General features: G+C 46.8%; 1 protein-coding gene across 5 annotated transcripts in view; it reads left to right on the top strand.

Annotated features, from left to right (window-relative positions):
* The first annotated feature begins 8,367 nt into the window (after positions 1–8,367).
* LOC138663793 (oocyte zinc finger protein XlCOF22-like) overlaps positions 8,368–15,926 on the top strand; it is a 64,603-nt gene continuing 57,044 nt past the window's right edge. For 2 of the 5 annotated variants that reach the window (XM_069750135.1, XM_069750131.1), the window contains exon 1: positions 8,391–8,433. The gene's annotated coding sequence lies outside the window, so the exon portion shown is untranslated. Of the gene's footprint in view, positions 8,434–15,926 lie in introns of all 5 variants that reach the window. The other 3 variants (XM_069750134.1, XM_069750132.1, XM_069750133.1) reach the window with 3 other exon arrangements.

Below are 15,926 nucleotides of genomic sequence, written 5' to 3'. Positions count from 1 at the left end.
CCCCCATCTGTGGACATCGGGCACTCAGACCATCCTCATGGAGTCGGTTTCTAACAGTTTGTGCAGACTCATGCACATTTGTGGCCTGCTGGAGGTCATTTTGCAGGGCTCTGGCAGTGTTCCTGTTCCTTCTTGCACAAAGGCTGAGGTAGCGGTCCTGCTGCTAGGTTGTTGCCCTCCTACGGCCCCCTCAACATCTCCTGGTGTACTGACCTGTCTCCTGGTAGTGCCTCTAGACACTACGCTGACAGACACAGCAAACCTTGCTACAGCTCGCATTGATGTGCCATCCTGGATGAGCTGCACTACCTAAGCCACTTGTGTGGGTTGTAGAGTCCATCTCATTAGAGGCGTAGCTAGGGTTTTGGTTAAGGGGGGGCGAAGTTTGTGAGTGGGCACCTAACCAGGTATCCTTGATTACAATTCGGAGACGCGCCCTAGGAGTGGAGGAGAACCAACATAGATATTACCACCATACGGTCAGTGGTAAATACAGTCCTACAGAACATATAAGAGATCACAGCACAGTTACAGATAATGTCTTACCGCTTATGTTTTCTGATGGAGCTGTTCACTTTTCTCGTCTTTTCCATCTGACTCAGACCGACATGACAACTTTTTACAGCCAGGACTAGTCTGCAGAGACTACAACAAAGACACATTTCACTTCTCACATTCCAGCCCCATCATCATCTATTCCCAACCTGCAAAAACTCCTCATCCTGCTGATACCCCAATACTGAGCCGCTGCTGCTTTGTGTCCCTATTACTACACCTGATACCCCAATACTGAGCACTGCTGCTGTATGTGTCCCTATTATTGCACCTGATACCCCAATATTGAGCTGCTGCTGTCATATGTGTCCCTATTACTGCACCTGATACCCCAATACTGAGCCGCTGCTGCCGTATGTGTCCCTATTACTACACCTGATACCCCAATACTGAGCCACTGCTGCCGTATGTGTCCCTATTACTGCACCTGATATCCCAATACTGAGCTGCTGCTGCCGTATGTGTCCCTATTAGTGCACCTGCTTTGTCAATTCTAAAGCACCCCCTCTATAATTTGGTAATGCCAGGTGCAAGTGCTCCCACTGCCCATATTTTGCCCCCTAGAAAGTAATATTGCCCTGTGTGCCCCTTTGATAGTCACAGTAACCCGAGTTCCCCTATAATAAGTGCCCACTTTACATTTAATAATGTCCTGAGTCTCCCCCTGTACAGCTCCCTTATACAAAGCATGATGCTCCCTCACTGTATAGTACTACCTACACAATATACTGACCCCTTAATAGACTCCAAACTGTTTGATGGCTCCAATACTGTATGATGGCCCCTTCACTGTAATCCCCACACTGTATGATGGCCCCATAGATAACCTCCTAATAGTATAATGTGCCCCGATAGTCCTCAATATAGTACAAGACAGTACCCCTATAGGCAGACCCTGTAGTATAAGGCAGTACCCTATAGGCAGACCCTGTGGTATAAGGCAGCACCCGCCATAGGCAGATCCTGTAGTGTATAAGGCAGCGCCCCCCATAGGCAGATCCTGTAGTTTTAGGCAGCACCCCCCATAGGCAGATCCTGTAGTGTATTAGGCAGCAGCCCCCCATAGTCAGATCCTGTAGTGTATTAGGCAGCAGCCCCCCCATAGGCAGATCCTGTAGTATTAGGCAGTACCCCCATATGCAGATCCTGTAGTGTATAAGGCAGCGCCCCCCCATAGGCAGATCCTGTAGTGTATTAGGCAGCAGCCCCCCATAGTCAGATCCTGTAGTGTATAAGGCAGCACCCCCCCATAGGCAGATCCTGTAGTATTAGGCAGTACTCCCCATAGTCAGATCCTGTAGTGTATTAGGCAACAGCCCCCCCATAGTCAGATCCTGTAGTGTATTAGGCAGCAGCCCCCCATAGTCAGATCCTGTAGTGTATTAGGCAGCAGCCCCCCCCATAGTCAGATCCTGTAGTGTATTAGGCAGCCCCCATAAAAAAAAACAATACTCACCTCTCTTCCTCCTTGTTCCAGCGGTGCTCCCTGCTCCCGCTCTTGTCCTGCCAGCGGGCGCAGGGCGGTGACGTCACCGCGCCCACTGTCAGTGTCGGCGTCTACAAGTGATGTCAGACGCTGATGGGGATGATGGGGGAAGGAGTGCAGCACAGCGCTCCTTCCCTCATCAATGTGGTGAACTGTATCTGCTAGTTGCTGGTACAGCTCACCATGCGATGACGGTGGGGGGCCCCACTGCTGGTATCGGGCCCCCCGCCTGCTCAGGAGCCCCTTAGCGGCAGAGCAGGGAGATTGATTCTCCCTGCTCTGCCGCAGAATATAACTGCAGTTACAGAAGCGTAGCTCCGGGTGGGTCCCCTCAGAGCATCGGGCCCGGGGCGATGGCCCCCTCCGGTAGCTACGCTACTGCGTCTCATGCTACCATGAGTGTGAAGGCATAATCAACATTCAAAAGTGATCATTTTAGCAATGGATGCCTCTCATATATTAAAACTTAACCTTTACTAAGTTTATAGTTAAAAATGACTAAATGTAATCATATGTACAAAACATAGTGTCAAAGTGCAACGTGCAAAGTGAAAAAAAGCAACCAAAAAACCTTACTTAAACGAAACATGCAGGGTACTAAAGAACCCTCTTGTAGGGAAGACATTGTATGGATAGAAAACCGGCTAAGAATACGATAAGGAAGAGTGCCGGTGGAAAGTATACTTAAGCTGAAGGGTGGCTCAGAACGATATATCGCTGACCCAGATGAGTATACATTTCCTATGCAGAATGATTCTATAACTCGCTATATGGAACCATGCCATTGTATCTGAAGGCTTTGATGTATTCAAAGTGGTGAGGGGCAGGAATCTGCAGCTAGCACGAGTTGTTACCGTTTAAAAACATCTCTACTGAAATATGTGTAAAGTAATAAGATGATCAGTAGCCCACTATTTTGAACCCATGCCAATATATTTTGGGGCATTGATGTATTCTAAATATATATAGGGGTGATATTCTCATATTTTCCTTTTCTTCTTTATTTCTTTACTGATGAGATTGTGTAACGGTACACTCTAAGGAGTATAGTATGTACACACCACTGATGTACTATTATCTATATGGTTACAGCTCCATGATAAATACAGACTGGAAATGCATAACGGACCTATTAAGAATATAGTGTTTGTCATAAAGAAGATATGGTTACATTATGGTGCCCGCATATGCACATGATAGATGGTACCCTGATACGATAGGGTCCTTTGTCTCAGGAAGAATTCAAGATAAAGGGTTGTAAGAGCCAGTATTATTATTATTGATATCAACCCCATATAGTTTTCTTCCAGATTTGTACTCAGTGGTAGTGGCGGGTTCTTTAGTACCCTGCATGTTTCGTTTAAGTAAGGTTTTTTGGTTGCTTTTTTTCACTTTGCACGTTGCACTTTGACACTATGTTTTGTACATATGATTACATTTAGTCATTTTTAACTATAAACTTGGTAAAGGTTAAGTTTTAATATATGAGAGGCATCCAGTGCTAAAATTATCACTTTTGAATGTTGATTATGCCTTCACACTCATGGTAGCATGAGACGCAGTAGCGTAGCTACCGGAGGGGGCCATCGCCCCGGGCCGGATGCTCTGAGGGGACCTATTTCTTGTTGGATCCTGTAAACGGCTTTGCTTATTGAACATTCAAAAGTGACCAAAACAGCCAGAAAGCATTGGTACTGAGATGTGGTCTGTGGTCCCCACCTGCACAACCACTCCTTTATTGAGGGTGTCATGTTAATTGCCAATAATTTCCATCTGTTGTCTATTCCATTTGCACAACAGCATGTGAAATTGTCAGTTAGTGTTGCTTCCTAAGTGGAGAGTTTTATTTCACAGAAGTTTGATTTACTTGGAGTTAGATTCTGTTATTTGTGTTCCCTTTATTTTTTGAGTCCTGCACCAGGCTGGGAAGACTGAATTTGCAATAAGCAAGCAGCTTGGTGTGATGAAATCAACTGAGGGAGCAATAATAAGAAAATGGAAGACATACAAGACTACTGATAATCTCCCTAGATCTGGGGCTCCACGCAAGGTCTCACCCCATGAGGTCAAAATTATCACAAGAACGGTGAGCAAAAATCCCAGAACCACACAGCGGGACCTAGTGAAGGACCTGAATCGAGCTGGGACCACCATAACAAAGGTTACCATCAGTAACACTATGCCGCCAGGGACACAGATCCTGCAGTGCCAGATGTGTCCCCCTGCTTAAGCCAGTAGATGTTCGGGCCCATCTGAAGTTTGTTAGAGAGCATTTGGATTATCCAGAAGAGTATTGGGAGAATGTCATATGGTCTGATGCAGCATCATGCTTTGGGGCTGTTTCTCTGCAAAGGGATCCGCACGACTGATCCGTGTACATGAAAGAATGAATGGGGCCATGTATCGTGAGATTTTGAGTGCAAACCTTCCATCAGCAAGAGCATTGAAGATGAAACGTGGATGGATCTTTCAGCATGATAATGAACCCAAGGGCAACGATGTGTTGGCTTCGTAAGAAGCATATGAAGGTCCTATAGTGGCCTAGCCAGTCTCCAGATCTCAACCCCATAGAAAACCTTTGGAAGGCGTTGAAAGTCCGTGTTACCCAGCGACAGGCCGAAAACATCACTGCTCTAGAGTGGAGCTGCATGGAGGAATGGGCCAACATACCACCAACAGTTTGTACCAACCTTGTGAAGACTTACAGAAAACGTTTGACCACTGTCATTGCCAACAAAGGATATATAACAAAATATTGAGATGAACTTTTGTTAATGACCAAATACCGTATAAATTTGTGTATAAGCTGGGATTTTCAGCACATTTTATGTGCTAAAAACGCACCCCTCAGCTTATACATGAGTCATTGTTCAGAAATCGGCAGGGGGAGTGGCGGAGCAGCGGCAGGAGCCGGTGGCTATGGCACAGTGACAGCTGCAGCCGCCGGCTAACAAGACATCATACTCACACTCTTCGCGCCGTCGCTGCATCTCCATCCCTGCATCTCCGTTGTCCTGGCAGCTGTTCCTGTGCTGAGCAGTCACGTGGTACCGCCAATTAAGATAATAAATATGCACGCGTCCCCGCCCATAGGCATGGAGCGCATATTCACTACCATGCATACAACAATGGAACCGGGGGGAGCCACATACCAGGACAAGGGGAGCCATGTATTGCAGGACAGGGATGAGGGGACAATGCATACCCGGCTTATACTCGAGTCAATAAGCTTACCCAGTTTTCCATGGCAAAAGTAGGTGCCTCGGCTTATACTAGGGTCGGCTTATACTCGAGTATATACGGTACTTATTTTCCACCATAATTTGCAAAATAAATCTTGCCAAATCAGACAAGCTGATTCTCTGGATTTGTTTTCTCATTTTGACTCTCATACTTTTGGTCCACCTATGATGTCAATTACAGGGACTCTGTTATCTTTTTAAGTGGTAAAACTTGCACGATTGGTGGCTGACTAAATAGTTTTTTTGCCACTGTATGTGCACTGCAGAGTGTTCATTATAAAATGTTTTCCTAACATACTGTCTAAGGCTGCCGTCACACTAGCAGTATTTGGTCAGTATTTTACATCAGTATTTGTAGCCAAAACCAGGAGTGGAACAATTAGAGGAAAAGTCTAATAGAAACATGTGCACCACTTCTGCATTTATCACCCACTCCTGGTTTTGGCTTACAAATACTGATGTAAAATACTGACCAACTACTGCTAGTGTGACGGCAGCCTAAGCCTTGGTTACATCTTAGGGTATGTGTCCACGTTCAGGATTGCATCAGGATTTGGTCAGGATTTTATGTCAGTATTTGTAAGCCAAAACCAGGAGTGGGTGATAAATGCAGAAGTGGTGCATACTGTATGTTTCTATTATACTTTTCCTCTAATTGTTCCACTCCTGGTTTTGGCTTACAAATACTGATGAAAAATCCTGACCAAATCCTGATGCAATCCTGAACGTGGACACATACCCTTAGGGTATGTGCACACGTCCGGATTTTTTGCGGAATTTCGCTATAAAAACGCTATAAATCCGCATAAAAACGCTAAAATTATGCATCCTATCATTTAGAATGCATTCCGCATTTTTTGTGCAGATGTATGCGTTTTTTTCCGCAAAAAAAACGCAATCCGCAAAAAGAATGGACATGCTCATTCTTTTTGCTGATTTTTGCGGATTTAATAGCAAAACTGAAATTCAGGAAAAAAAAAAACAAACACAAAAAATCCGCAAAAAATCCGCGCAAAAAACGTGCAAATTCCGCGAGAAATCCGCGCTGAAAAAAATTTCTGGCAGAATTCTCAGGATTTTGTTAGGAAAAAAACCTGACGTGTGCACATACCCTAAGGCCCATTTCACACATCAGTTTTTTGTCATCAGCTTCAATCCGTCGAATTTTGAAAAAAACGGATCCGGCGACTGACGCCGGATCCCGGACAAATAATGCTGGAAAAGGGACCGCGAGTCCGTGTTAGGCCGGGGTCACACTAGTGTATAATATGGACGAGTGCTATGTGAGAAAACATTGCATAGCACTCGGACCACTGTTAATCTATGGGGCAGCTCACATCACCGTTTTTTTTTCTTGGGCATATTCAGCGTGCCACTGAAATCGCTGCATGCTGCGATTGTACATGTATATCGGCCGAGTCTCGCCAATGCACGTCTATGGGTGCGAGAAAAAAACAGACACCACACGGACCATCCGTGTGACTTGGGAGAAATACGCACACATTTTCCTCATTTCAGCCCATTGAGCCATTAAATTCATTGGGGAAAAGCAGCGAGAAATGTAAAGCCATACGGATACATAGGCGCGAGGAAATCGCATTGCAAACACATTACACAGATCACCATACGGAGAACACTTGTGCGACTCTCGACAGGGAGACTCCGATCGATTTCCCATATGTTAAGTGTAATGCCGGCCTAAGGCCGGGATGACACACAGCAAGATACAGCTGAGTCTCACAGGTTAAAACCAAGCTCTGGCACCGGCACTCCAGTGCGTGCGGCCGCATAGCAATACATGGAGCCGCACACTCCACTCCCGAGTGCCGGTGCCAGAGCTTGGTTTTAACCTGCGAGATTCGTCCATATCTCGCTGTAGTGTGACTCCGGCCTAAGTAACAGACCGGCAGCGACTTCTACCAAGATGTCCCAAATCTGTAAGAGAGCGAGCCGCACCACTGGGACTGGGCCCAGGGCAGAGAAACGGGGCTGTAAGGGGAAGACTGGGTGTGCTAAGGGGGAGGCACAATAAGACACGTGGCTCTGCTCCGTACACACACGGCTCCACTCCGTACACCTCGTACACACACAGCTCCGCTCCGTACACCTCATACACACACGGCTCCGCTCCGTACACCTCGTACACACACGGCTCCGCTCCGTACACCTCGTACACACACGGCTCCGCTCCGTACACCTCGTACACACACGGCTCCGCTCCGTACACCTCGTACACACGGCTCCGCTCCGTACACCTCGTACACACACGGCTCCGCTCCGTACACCTCGTACACACACGGCTCCGCTCCGTACACCTCGTACACACACGGCTCCGCTCCGTACACCTCGTACACACACGGCTCCGCTCCGTACACCTCGTACACACACGGAACGGCTCCTTACACCTCGTACACACACGGCTCCGCTCCGTACACCTCGTACACACACGGCTCCGCTCCGTACACACACGGCTCCTCTCCGTACACCTCGTACACACACGGCTCCACTCCGTACACCTCGTACACACACGGCTCCACTCCATACACCTTGTACACACACGGCTCCACTCCATACACCTTGTACACACACGGCTCTGCTCCGCACACCTCGTACACACACGGGTCTGCTCCGCACACCTCGTACACACACGGGTCTGCTCCGTACACCTCGTACACACACGGGTCTGCTCCGTACACCTTGTACACACACGGCTCTGCTCCGTACACCTCGTACACACACGGCTCCGTACACCTCGTACACACACGGCTCTGCTCCGTACACCTCGTACACACACGGCTCTGCTCCGTACACCTCGTACACACACGGCTCTGCTCCGCACACCTCGTACACACACGGCTCTGCTCCGTACACCTCGTACACACGCAGCTCCGCTCCGTACACCTCGTACACACACGGCTCCGCTCCGTACACCTCGTACACACACGGCTCCGCTACATCCACACTGTAAACCCCTCCTGACCCCACACATAAACTTCTCCTTATCCAGCACCATGACAACCAGCACAGCAGTCCTGCATACACTGAGGGCCCTGATCATGTGACCCCTGACTCCTCCCCTCCTGTGACCTCATCACAGGTCCTGTGCGCACAGAGCAGCCATATATGTGGTGTGCGGCTCTGCAGGTGGAGGTAGGTGCTGGAGCCCCGTTACTTGGGTGGGGGGGACATTAACCCCATTCAGTGCTGACACTTTAGATTTTTGTTGTTGTCATTTTATAAAAATCAATAACGTTTTTATTCCCCTCTGATAGATACGACCCAACTAAGGAGACACATAATCCTCGCCTAGTACTGTGCCCTCTGCTACACGGTTGTGGCTAAATCCCAGTCGGCTAAGGACCCTTATTGTATATAGATAGATATATATGAATACTGTGATGTGGTTTTTTTGAGCAGCAGACTAGATATGACATCTGATTACACATTTATTTATATGTGACATTTATACGCAAGAATTTTCCCCTTAATCCCAGTGTGTACAATATTCTGCACCAATCTCATCCGCGTCCCGTTTTATTTTCTGGTGATCATTTTTGTAGATCACACGACCAGATTTTTTTCCATGCATGCACCTAGGAGTGTTTTAACCCTCGGGCAATTTTCCGTTTTTTAACATTTTTTTTCCTTCCCATAACTTATTTTTCCATCCACATCGCCAATGGGATTTTTTTTATTATTTTGGCGGGACGTTATTATTGATACCATTTTGGCGCGGATACCATGTTTTGATCACCTCTTATTTCATTTTATTGCAATGTTGCGGCGACAAAAAAAAACGTAATTATGGCGTTTCGAGTTTACTTCTCGTTATGCCGTTTACCTATCAGATTATTTTATATTTATTTTATATTTTCATTGGTCAGACCTTTCTGAACACATCAATTCCCAATTTATTTATTTTTTTTAATGGAGCAAAAGCGATATTTTTTTTTTTCTTATATTTTTATGATATATGACGTAACTTGTAGATCACACAACCACAGATTTTTTTCCATGCATGCACCTAGGAGTGATTTAACTCTCCGGCGATTTTCATTTTTTTAATATTTTTTTTTCCTGCCCATAACTTATTTTTCCATCCACATCGCCTTTGGGATTTTTTTTAATTTTTTGGCGCGGATACCATGTTTTGATCACCTCTTATTTCATTTTATTGCAATGTTGCGGCGACCAAAAAAAAGTCATTATGGCGTTTCGAGTTTTTTTTCTCGTTATGCCGTTTACTGATCAGATTATTTTACATTTTGATTGGTCAGACCTTTCTGAACATGTCAATTCCCAATTTTTTTTTTTTTTTTTAAATGGAGCAAAAGTGATATTTTTTTTTATATATTTTTATGATATATGACGTAACTACATCATGCGTTGTGAAGGGGTCAATTCTATAACTATTGGCCAAATGGACCAGGTCCTTCTGCCGACTTGGATTTAGCCTGCTCTCTGTGAGAAAGCTAAATCCCGGTCGGCTAAAGGACCAGGTCCCTGTGAGTGTTTTAATACTAGATCTAGCAGGCTGAAGGACCAGGTCCTTCTTTCAACTTGGATTTATCCTGGTCTCTGTGAGAAAGCTAAATCCCGGTCGGCTAAAGGACCAGGTCCCTGTGAGTGTTTTAATACTAGACCTAGCAAGCTAAAGGACCAGGTCCTTCTGCCAACTTGGATTTAGCCTGCTCTCTGTAAGAAAGCTAAATCCCATTTGGCTAAGGCCTCTTTCACACTTCCTTTTCTTGCAATCCGTCGCAATCCGTCATTTTGGGCAAAAACGGATCCTGCAAATGTGCTCGCAGGATGCGTTTTTTTTTACCACACATCGCGTCCGTCATGCTACGGATCCGTTGTGTTTTGGCGGACCGTCGTCACAAAAAAATGTTCAATGTAACGTGTTTTTGTACGTCGCGTCCGCCATTTTCGACCGCGTATGCGTGGCCGAAACTCCGCCCCCTCCTCCCCAGACTGCAGAATGGGCAGCGGATGCGTCGAAAAACTGCATCCGCTGCCCACGTCGTGCAAAACTTTAACAACGTCCGTCGGTACGTCGGCCCGACGCATTGCGACGAAAGATGATCTACTAGATATAGCAGGCTAAAAGACCAGGTCCTTCTGCCAACTTGAATTTAGCCTGATCACTGTGAGAAAGCTAAATCCAAGTGGGATAAAGGACCAGGTCCCTTGAAGTGGTTTAATACCAGACTTAGGCTAGGGTCACATTGCATTATGTTGTATTGTATATTGGGCGTGCGCTAGCGATGTGCCGTCATTTGAGTGACGGACCGCGAACACTGCTTGCAGCGTTCGCGGTCCGTTCCTCGCTAGCGCAGATCAGGGATCTGCGCTAGCGGGATCGGCTAATGCGATCCCTTTTGGGACATTGCGTTAGCACAGTCCATAGCGCTATGCGCTAAACGGACTGCCCTAACGCAATGTGACCCTAGCCTTAGTAAGCTAAAACAGCAGGTCCTTCTGCCCACTTAGATTTAGCTTGCTGTATGTAACAAATTCTAGTGGGCAACGCAGTCCAACAGTGATTCACCATCTGATGCACTCTAATGATTCCACTGGTTCACTGTCGGACTTCCGTACTGTAGTGCCCCTGTGTCACGCAGGGGGCAGTCCGGCAATCCAACCTACTACAATGTTTCCGCCAGGTTATGCATATTGCCGATCACTGTGCTCTTTGAGTTCACCTCAAGTGACAGTTGACAGCTCAGAGGGTTCTGTGATAACCGCAAACTGTAATCTCCAGTGACCTCACAGGTGGTGGCTTCCATGCCACCCTTAGGCCGGCGTTACACTCGGCGTAAGACAATACGGTCCGTAATTTACGGCCGTAATACGCAGAAAAGTCCCCAAAATAGTGGTCCGTATCTCCTCCGTAGGCAGGGTGTGTCAGCGTATTTTGCGCATGGCATCCTCCGTATGTAATCCGTATGGCATCCGTACTGCGAGATTTTCTCGCAGGCTTGCAAAACCGACATATGGACATACAATGGATCCATGTGCTCAAAAAATCGTAACAACATATATACTGTCTATATATATATATATATATATATCTATAATATAACGCTGGGAGCGTCACTCTGTCTGAAGCCTTTATTGTTATGAACAGGTAATTCAGAACCACAATGGACCTTGAAGTTCAGAGCACACAAAGTGACCTGACATTTACCAAAAACATAGGACGAGCTCTGAGACGTGGAAACTCTGCTGACCGCAATCCCTAAACCTATCATACCACACTAGAGGTAGCCGTGGATTGCGCCTAACGCTCCCTATGCAACTCGGCACAGCCTGAGAAACTAACTAGCCCTGAAGAAAGAAAAATAAGCCTACCTTGCCTCAGAGAAATTCCCCAAAGGAAAAGGCAGCCCCCCACATATAATGACTGTGAGTAAAGATGAAATACAAACACAGAGATGAAATAGATTTAGCAAAGTGAGGCCCGACTTACTGAATAGACCGAGGATAGGAAAGATAGCTTTGTGGTCAAAACAAAAACCTACAAACAACCACGCAGAGGGGCAAAAAGACCCTCCGCACCGACTAACGGTACGGAGGTGCTCCCTCCGCGTCTCAGAGCTTTCAGCAAGCAAGAAAAACCAATATAGCAAGCTGGACAGAAAATATAGCAAACAAAAGTGACACAAGCAGAACTTAGCTTATGCAGGATAGAGAGGCCACAGGAACGATCCAGGAGGAAGCAAGACCAATACTAGAACATAGACTGGAGGCCAGGATCAAAGCACCAGGTGGAGTTAAATAGAGCAGCACCTAACGACTTAACCTCATCACCTGAGGAAGGAAACTCAGAAGCCGCAGTACCACTCTCATCCACCAAAGGAAGCTCACAGACAGAACCAGCCGAAGTACCACTCACGACCACAGGAGGGAGCTTGGCCACAGAATTCACAACACTTTATAGACTGCGCAAGCGCCGACGCAGTCTGGGCCTCACAGAGTGACGCTCCCGGGAGATCGCGGTATGCGTTAACACTGAATGCACACCGCGATCTCCACCGGAGAGTCAGGGACCACCAGGAGGGTGAGTATCGGCTATATTCACCTGTCCCGTTCCACCGCTGCGTGCCGCCATCTTCCCGGTCCTCGGCCTGTGACCTTCAGTTCAGAGGACGCGATGACGCGCTTAATGCGCACCGGCGCCGCCCTCTGACTGAACAGTCACAGCCAGAGGACCGGGAAGATGGCGGCGCGCAGCGGTGGAACGGAGGACAGGTGAATATAGTAAGTGCTGGGGGGCCTGAGCTGGCGGCAATACCAGCACCTGACCCCCACAGCGCGCCGGTGTCCCCGCCTGCTCAGGCTCCCCAGCACTCGGCGCCGAGCGGGTCAGAGCAGAGTGTGGCAGATGTAGCAGGCAGGGTGTGGCAGATGTAGCAGAGCAGAGTGTGGCAAACGTAGCAGAGCAGAATGTGGCAGATGTAGCAGAGCTGAGTGTGGCAGATGTAGCAGAGCAGAGTGTGGCAGATGTAGTAGAGCTGAGTGTGGCAGAAGTAGTAGAGCTGAGTGTGGCAGATGTAGCAGAGCAGAGTGTGGCAGATGTAGCAGAGCTGAGTGTGGCAGGATGGGAGCAGCCCATGTCAGAATGGGGGCGCAGGATGGAGCAGCGCATGACAGGATGGGGACGCAGGATGGAGCAGCACATGACAGGATGGGAGCAGCACATGACAGGATGGGGGCGCAGGATGGAGCAGCACATACCAGGATGGAGACCATATACCAATATAAATGCTCGCCACCCGGGCGTAGAACGGGTTCAATAGCTAGTATATATATGTCAGTAGACACATATATGTATATATATTAAAGGGACACTGTCACCTGAATTTGGAGGGAACAATCTTCAGCCATGGAGGCGGGGTTTTTGGGTGTTTGATTCACCCTTTCCTTACCCGCTGGCTGCATGCTGGCTGCAATATTGGATTGAAGTTCATTCTCTGTCCTCCGTAGTACACGCCTGCGCAAGGCAAGATTACCTTGTGCAGGCGTGTACTACGGAGGACAGAGAATGAACTTCAATCCAATATTGCAGCCAGCATGCAGCCAGCGGGTAAGGAAAGGGTGAATCAAAAACCCCAAAACCCCGCCTCCATGGCTGAAGATTGTTCCCTCCAAATTCAGGTGACAGTGTCCCTTTAATATTTCATCCAGCGTGAGATAGCAAAAGCCGGCAATTGAATTACCGGCTTTAAAGCTATCTCCTTCCTAAACCCGACATGATATGAGACATGGTTTACATACAGTAAACCATCTCATATCCCCATTTTTTTGCATATTCCACACTACTAATGCTAGTAGTTTGTATGTGCAAAATTTGGGCGCTCTAGCTATTAAATTAAAGGGTTAAATGGCGGAAAAAATTGGCGTGGGCTCCCGCGCAATTTTCTCCGCCAGAGTAGTAAAGCCAGTGACTGAGGGCAGATATTAATAGCCTGGAGAGGGTCCATGGTTATTGGCCCCCCTGGCTAAAAACATCTGCCCCCAGAAAAGGCACATCTGGAAGATGCGCCTATTCTGGCACTTTTATTCTTTGTAATAATGTGTGTGTGTTTTATTAACCATTTCGTACTATTGGATTAATAATGGATAGGTGTCATAATCGACGCCTCTCCATTATTAATCTGGCTTAATGTCACCTTACAATAGCAAGGTGACATTAACCCTTCATTACCCCATATCCCACCGCTACACGGGAGTGGGAAGAGAGAGGCTACATGCCAGAATAGGCGCATCTTCCAGATGTGCCTTTTCTGGGGTGGCTGGGGGCAGATGTTTTTAGCTGGGGGGGGGGGGAGGCAATAACCATGGTCCCTCTCCAGGCTATTAATATCTGCCCTCAGTCACTGGCTTTCCCACTCTGGCGGAGAAAATTGCGTGGGAGCCCACGACAATGTTTTCCGCGATTTTACCCTTTAATTTAATAGATAGAGCCCCCAAATTTTACACCAAGACACTTCTTACATTACTAAAGAGGAATATGTAATAAAAGAAGAGATATGAGATGGTTTACTGTATGTAACCATGTCTCATATCATGTCGGGTTGGGGAAGGAGATAGGAAAATCCGGCAATTGAATTACCGGCTTTTCTGCTATCTAGCGCTGCATGGAATATTAATATATATATATATATATATATATATATATATATATATATATATACATGTGTGTGTGTCTCACTGACATGTACAGTGGGGCAAAAAAGTATTTAGTCAGTCAGCAATAGTGCAAGTTCCACCACTTAAAAAGATGAGAGGCGTCTGTAATTTACATCATAGGTAGACCTCAACTATGGGAGACAAACTGAGAAAAAAAAATCCAGAAAATCACATTGTCTGTTTTTTTAACATTTTATTTGCATATTATGGTGGAAAATAAGTATTTGGTCAGAAACAAAATTTCATCTCAATACTTTGTAATATATCCTTTGTTGGCAATGACAGAGGTCAAACGTTTTCTGTAAGTCTTCACAAGGTTGCCACACACTGTTGTTGGTATGTTGGCCCATTCCTCCATGCAGATCTCCTCTAGAGCAGTGATGTTTTTGGCTTTTCGCTTAGCAACACGGACTTTCAACTCCCTCCAAAGGTTTTCTATAGGGTTGAGATCTGGAGACTGGCTAGGCCACTCCAGGACCTTGAAATGCTTCTTACGAAGCCACTCCTTCGTTGCCCTGGCGGTGTGCTTTGGATCATTGTCATGTTGAAAGACCCAGCCACGTTTCATCTTCAATGCCCTTGCTGATGGAAGGAGGTTTGCACTCAAAATCTCACGATACATGGCCCCATTCATTCTTTCATGTACCCGGATCAGTCGTCCTGGCACCTTTGCAGAGAAACAGCCCCAAAGCATGATGTTTCCACCACCATGCTTTACAGTAGGTATGGTGTTTGATGGATGCAACTCAGTATTCTTTTTCCTCCAAACACGACAAGTTGTGTTTCTACCAAACAGTTCAAGTTTGGTTTCATCAGACCATAGGACATTCTCCCAAAACTCCTCTGGATCATCCAAATGCTCTCTAGCAAACTTCAGACGGGCCCGGACATGTACTGGCTTAAGCAGTGGGACACGTCTGGCACTGCAGGATCTGAGTCCATGGTGGCATAGTGTGTTACTTATGGTAGGCCTTGTTACATTGGTCCCAGCTCTCTGCAGTTCATTCACTAGGTCCCCCCGCGTGGTTCTGGGATTTTTGCTCACCGTTCTTGTGATCATTCTGACCCCACGGGGTGGGATTTTGCGTGGAGCCCCAGATCGAGGGAGATTATCAGTGGTCTTGTATGTCTTCCATTTTCTAATTATTGCTCCCACTGTTGATTTCTTCACTCCAAGCTGGTTGGCTATTGCAGATTCAGTCTTCCCAGCCTGGTGCAGGGCTACAATTTTGTTTCTGGTGTCCTTTGACAGCTCTTTGGTCTTCACCATAGTGGAGTTTGGAGTCAGACTGTTTGAGGGTGTGCACAGGTGTCTTTTTATACTGATAACAAGTTTAAACAGGTGCCATTACTACAGGTAATGAGTGGAGGAAAGAGGAGACTCTTAAAGAAGAAGTTACAGGTCTGTGAGAGCCAGAAATCTTGATTGTTTGTTTCTGACCAAATAC

This window comes from Ranitomeya imitator, chromosome 2, assembly GCF_032444005.1.
Source record: "Ranitomeya imitator isolate aRanImi1 chromosome 2, aRanImi1.pri, whole genome shotgun sequence".
In the NCBI taxonomy this organism is placed as follows: Eukaryota; Metazoa; Chordata; class Amphibia; order Anura; family Dendrobatidae; genus Ranitomeya; species Ranitomeya imitator.
The sequence above is the reverse complement of the archived record's forward strand: the minus strand, read 5'-3'. Positions and strand labels throughout refer to the sequence as shown.